Source organism: Dermacentor variabilis, chromosome 11 (assembly GCF_050947875.1).
Source record: "Dermacentor variabilis isolate Ectoservices chromosome 11, ASM5094787v1, whole genome shotgun sequence".
NCBI lineage: Eukaryota > Metazoa > Arthropoda > Arachnida > Ixodida > Ixodidae > Dermacentor > Dermacentor variabilis.
In genome coordinates this window covers 111,513,135-111,519,683 of record NC_134578.1, presented here as the reverse complement: position 1 = coordinate 111,519,683, position 6,549 = coordinate 111,513,135, and the positions used below count along the sequence as shown (strand labels likewise).

The window sequence follows — 6,549 nt, the reverse complement described above, 5'->3', positions numbered from 1 at the left end:
GGTCGCCTGGATCCCCCCCCCCCCTTCCCTCCCTTCCCCTCGAAGCCTTGCGCGCAATGGAAGGCGGCGCGATACGTCCCCGCTTTCCGACGTTGCGTGCGCGCGATTGAGCCGCTGTCGCCAACTCAGCATCGCACGCTTTCACTCGCACATACAGCACAGGGCGCGCGGTGAAGATATTATCGCGCGTGGAATTTATACGGAAGCTCACGGCGACGCCTACGGCGGAAATGCCCCTGGGGTGTCCATATAATTGCTACAGCAATAAAAGTTGGGATTACACAAAGAAGTGGTACTCCTTAAATTGAATAAGTAACGAGAAAATAGAGGGCTGGCGCTTGAACTCGTGGAGGAAAAATATTAAATGCACAGGTGAACGTTGGATGCACAACATTCGCAAAACAGACAAAGGCGCACAAAAGAAAAAAATATCAACGACGATTACGATACTACCTATTGCGAAATTTGAGTGATGTTCGAGATGTGTTTTCATTTCGCGTGTCAATGTTTTGTATTACGATTATATAGGTACACGGCTTATATAAGGAAGAGAACACCGTGAGTAGCGTGGCAGCCGCGGACAATCTGTCTGGTGCAGTACATTGCAAACGGAGCCCAATGCGGTTCGATTGCCTCGCCAATCGCTAGATCGCGAAAGACAGTGCGTGGGTGAGGCGTGGGCTCGATTTGCAGTAGCCACCGCAGACAGGCCTCTGCTCATTCAGCGCTTTCTTTCCCTACAGATGACGCGCGCTATACTGGTACCATATTGTAGCCATCGTCGTTGCACAGCGCGTCTTGCACGGCGCTAAGCAGGGTGTTTACCAAGTTGACATTTCAAAATTTCCTGAGTTTTCCAGGTTTTCCCTGAGGACGTATGCAAAATTTATTGAATGAAACAGAACTGTGTTTTATGTGGAGATGGGCTGACACCATGTTGTCCCATGCTGTTACACTCTAGTAAGGATGTTGAAACAAAAAAATGACTCAATCCAGTTTGAATATTAAGGAGTCATATCAATTTTATTCAAAAACAGAAGGAAGGTGTTACTGAAATGCACAGCGAATAAAATATATACGAAAAAAAATGTGAAACCTGTTCCAAATCGAGTCGAACATTTTTAAATACAAATGAAAAGGAGATGCATGCAGTAGTAAACATTTTCCAATGTGAGCTATTTCTATCAACTGATAGCAAACTCATGGGTGTGAGGCCAGAACTTTGTCACCACTAAGATTCCATCTCAGCAGCTGGAAAGTCAACCTCAACTGTCCTGACATACTCTCAACCCGTACAATACATATCAGTGTTGGGTTTAACTGCTTTAAAGAGATTATTTTGGTTTGGATGAGGGGCACCTGCATCTCGGCGTGAGTCAACACGTTGTTTTTACGAGCTCAAACTCCTTCAAAAATGCGGCGGTATGCTTCCTTTCCCGTTCATTCCTCAATGCGCCAGTCCTTTCAGTTCTCTTCCTCCTTCCGCCAAGCGTTCGCTCCACGGACCGTTTGAAGCATCCTCTTGGTCAGTTGTACAGTAAACGTCTGATTTTTTCGACTCCCTAGGGGCCGCCAAAACGTCCAAAAAATCGGACAGTGGGAAAAAAAATGAATTAATCTGTTTAGCTGCCCTTAAGGGCTCGAATTGCCACAGGCACGTCCGAAAAAAGCTGTTAAGGCCTGCCAGCACACTTATGAGGCATATCGGTGCTCGTACTGTTATAGGAGACGGGGGCGCACGCTTGCATAATTAAGGAATACGTACTGTGTCCCGTGACAATTGCCGCTTCCCGCGCTTGTTAAGCTTCACGCAATACGTTGCGTACGCGTCTCCCCGTACCACTGCTGTACTGAGGCGAAGCGTACTTTCGGAAACGGGCACTACGAAACGCGCTTTGCTTTCCTAGCGTCGACGCCAATCGCGTGTATTACAAAGGCGCAGTCTGTGCCCTTACTGAGAGTGGCAAATTATTTCAATGAAAACCACGGAACCGCACGGCAAGAACCTTAATAGCGAACATAGAAGCAGCTAGGTCTTGCGTTGCCGCGGTGGTAGCTACGGCTGCCAGTGGATCTGCGTGCGAGAGCGCCGGTTCGAGGCGGCGACACTATCAAAATGGCGGTGGTGGTGGCTTTTATTAATGCCATTTCGGATCTGCAGCCAGAGCAAAAAGTCCGACATATCGGACGGCGAAGTGTTCTTGGATCCTAAATTTCAGGCATTCTTATACACTGATTCTATGGGGTGCTTGTTGGTGCGGCGAAGCCGTACAAAATAGTGGACACGTCCGAAAACTTGATCGTCTGGAAAATCGGCCGTCACCTGTACTCTGGCAACAGCTCGAGCCGATGATACGGCGTCAGTGAGGATTCGTAGCGATTCCTCTGTTAATGGAGCCAGCATTGACGTGACTTTCATTCCATTTCAATAAAATTACAGCTAAATTTCCCTGATAGAAGCACACATTTCCTGAGTTTTGCCTGAGTAATTACAGACTATTGAAATTCCCGGAGAATTCCCGGTTTCCCGGTTCGTAGACTCCCTGACTGCGATTTCTTTTTTTTTTATCACGCTTACGTTCCACCAACGACGAGAGCAGCCATTCGTCGTGCCAGTGTGTCATCAATGACAACACCCAGAGGACCACCGCACTGAGCCTCACTCGTAGCTGCCCACCATCGCCCCTTGCAGAAGCAATGATCCCCGTCACACACGCTGGTACTGCGAACTGACCTCATCAGCGAAAGCCGCGGACGAGCGAAGCCCTCCCCACCACACGGCCCCCTGCCCGATCCACCCTCCCCTCCCGCTCCAAAAGCGTAGATGAGATCGCCCACGCGGTTGCGAATGCCGTGGCCGCCGGCAACTCATCGCATGCGCAAGCCGTCACCCCTCCGTTCTTCTTCTGCTTTCCGCCTCACGCTTACGCTCTATCGTCCTCCTCCACTTTCCTCCTCGCGTTAACTTCAGCCTCGCGGCGTACCGCTGAGGTATTCCGACGCTAAACGCAAGGAACTGGCTCTAAAGAGCAGCGCTCTAAAGGATATTTGAAGCATGCAAGAGCACTTGATGCGCCAACGGAAAATTCGCCAGGGATGAATAAGGGATGAATATGGTAACGTCTTCGAACCAGACGAGGCACTGCGGTACATCAGAGACACTTTAGGGATAGCTTCGGCACAATAGAAAGCATAGTTCAGACTCAAACATATCCAGCAACAAGAAAGAAGTCTCCAGAGATCAAAGTTTTGCATAGACCCCTTTTCGTGGAAAAAAAGAAGAAATGTCCCTAATAACACGGCTGTGGGAGCTGATGAAATCCGAACTCTTCTAATCAAAACCCTGGGTCCAAGGAGCGGGGCACTGCTCACTAGTGCCATAGAGCAAGTGATTAGAAAGGATAAAGGTCCGGGTGGATAGCGTCAATGCAAGGTGAGCCTCATCTACAAGTGCAAAGGTGATAACGATAAGACGCGGTAATACAGGCCACTTACGGTAACCTAGTTGATATATAGAGTGACAATGCATGCGATAAAGTTAGAACTGTTGAAGTGGGTGGAAAAACTGATCGACTGGGGAAACTACAGAATGGGTTCAGGCCAGGCAGACGTTTAGAGCATAATATGTTTGTACTAGCTCAGTATATAGAGATTTCTGTAGCTCATTATAGACCTTTATCGATAGCATGTATAGATTTAAAAGGAGCCTGCGACAACACCGACAGGGAACTGTTACGGGATATTCTTAAGCACGAAAGGATACAGGAGGATTTCGTAGAGCTACTGAGGGATATATATATATTGTCGTGTCGTGTCATCGCCGAGCAAGTTGAAGACATGCTTGAACGTGGTGTTATCAAGCCATCCTGCAGCCCTTGGTCATCTCCTGTAGTACTCATTAAGAAAAAAGATGGCTCGATTCGTTTCTGTGTGGACTATCGTCGCCTCAACAAGATTACACGAAAAGATGTCTATCCTCTACCGCGCATAGATGACGCCCTGGATTGTCTTCATGGTGCCGAATTCTTTTCTTCTTTGGACTTGCGATCGGGCTATTGGCAAGTGCCAGTGGCTGAATCCGACCGCTCGAAGACAGCTTTTATTACGCCTGATGGCCTGTATGAGTTTACAGTAATGCCATTCGGCCTCTGCAATGCACCCGCGACATTCGAAAGGATGATGGACAATCTTCTACGAGGCCTCAAATGGAAGACGTGTTTGTGTTATTTAGACGACGTGGTAGTTTTCTCCCCTGATTTCACCACTCACCTCTCTCGTCTACGCGAAGTCCTTACTTGCCTTACCACCGCCGGCCTTCAACTTAACTTGAAAAAGTGCCGCTTCGGAGCCCGCCAGCTGACCATACTTGGCCATGTCGTGTCCAAAGACGGCGTCCTTCCCGACCCTGACAAACTTCGTGCTGTCGCAGAATTTCCGCGGCCGACTACAGTGAAAGAGCTCCGCAGTTTCGTCGGTCTTTGCTCTTATTTTCGCCGCTTTGTGCGCAATTTTGCCTGCATCATCGCTCCCCTGACGAAGCTCCTGGCTGGCTCTGGTGACCTTCGCGACTGGACTCCGGCATGTGACCAAGCCTTCACCACTTTGCGCCGTCGGCTTACCTCACCGGCTGTTCTACGCCACTACGACCCGAGTGCACCGACAGAAGTTCATACCGACGCCAGCGGTGTTGGTCTTGGGGCCGTCCTTGCACAACGGAAGCCTGGCTTTCCAGAATATGTGGTTGCATATGCGAGTCGTGCTCTCACGAAGGCGGAATCCAATTATTCTGTCACGGAAAAAGAATGCTTAGCTATAGTTTGGGCCTTAAACAAATTTCGCCCTTACTTGTATGGCCGTCCGTTCGACGTTGTGACAGACCACCACGCGCTCTGCTGGCTTGCGTCACTGAAAGACCCGTCGGGGCGTCTTGGACGTTGGGCTCTTCGGATCCAAGAATTTGACATTCGCGTCATTTATCGATCCGGGCGCCAACATTCTGATGCAGATGCGCTCTCCCGTGCGCCCATGCGCTCCGACGAAAGGCCACCTTCACCCATAGAGTGCCCGGTTGCTACGCTTGCCGTTAGTGACATGCCGTCTGAACAGAGAAAAGATCCGTGGATTGTGTCTCTTATTGACATTCTTAGCAGTTCTTCAACGTCTACATGCCCTCCAGCCATTCGTCGCCAAGCCACCCACTTCGTGCTACGGGACGCCATCTTGTACCGCCGAAACTATCAGCCCGACGGTCGCAAATGGCTGCTAGTCATCCCTCGCCATTTGCGTTCCGACGTATGCACGTATTTCCATGCAGACCCACAACAAGCTCATGCTGGCGTCCTGAAAACCTACGAGCGGCTCCGCCAGCGGTACTACTGGCGCGGCATGTATTCTTATGTCCGCAAATACATTCGGTCATGTGCAGCCTGTCAGCGACGCAAGACATCTTCTCATACGACAGGCCCTCTGCAACCTTTACCTTGTCCTGCACGTCCTTTTGATCGGGTTGGCATCGACCTTTATGGGCCTCTTCCATGCAGTGCTTCCGGCAATCGTTGGATAATTGTCGAAGTAGACCACCTGACAAGATATGCTGAAACTGCTGCACTTGCTTCGGCTGCTGCTCGCGACGTCGCCGCATTCATCTTACGGCATTTCGTCTTACGGCACGGCGCACCGCGAGAACTGCTCAGTGACCGAGGCCGTGTCTTCTTGTCCGAAGTTATTAATGAGGTCCTCGCCGCGTGCCGCACTATTCACCGCACCACTACGGCGTATCACCCACAAACTAACGGTCTAAAGGAACGATTCAACCGCACCCTTGGGGACATGCTCACCATGTATGTTGCGTCGGATCATTCCAATTGGGACGATGTCCTCCCTTTTGTGACGTACGCATACAATACCGCCGTTCAGGCTACCACAGGCTTCTCACCATTTTTCCTTCTTTATGGCCGTGAACCATCCACTACCCTCGACACCGTACTACCATATCACCCGGATGCCTCAGAATTCACCCCTCTTTCCGAAGTTGCTCGCCATGCTGAAGAGTGCCGCCAACTTGCTCGCTCGTTCACGTCGGATACCCAAGGAATCCACAAAGATCGCCACGACAACGATCAGCCCACACAGTCCTTCGCCGTGGACTCTCACGTCTGGCTTCGGCTGCCCTTCCAAGCTCCAGACCTTAGCCCAAAGCTTGCTCCGAAATATCAAGGTCCTTACCGGATCGTCGCGTGTACTTCGCCTGTGAATTATGTGGTCGAACCGGTGACGCCATCTTCGGACAAACGCCGCCGTGGCCGCGAGACTGTTCACGTCAGCCGCCTGAAGCCGTACCACGACCCCCTTATCGTATCATCGCCTTAGGTCGCCAGGATGGCTCCTCTTCGCCCCGGGGGAAGTTGTAGTGGGTAATATGCATGTGGCACTGTAGTTGTAGTGGGTAATATGCATGTGGCACTGTGCCGACTGCCACCGCTGCGGCGCGAGACACGAGCGCGGGTTGTTGATGCGATGCGCTAGGACTCGTGATCTAGAGCTACCTGC

At 50.8% G+C, this 6,549-nt stretch overlaps 1 protein-coding gene across 1 annotated transcript in view; it reads right to left on the bottom strand.

Annotated features, from left to right (window-relative positions):
• The window catches only part of LOC142564047 (acetylcholinesterase-like), an 86,998-nt gene that overhangs the window by 69,721 nt on the left and 10,728 nt on the right, over positions 1-6,549 (bottom strand). The window lies entirely within an intron of this gene.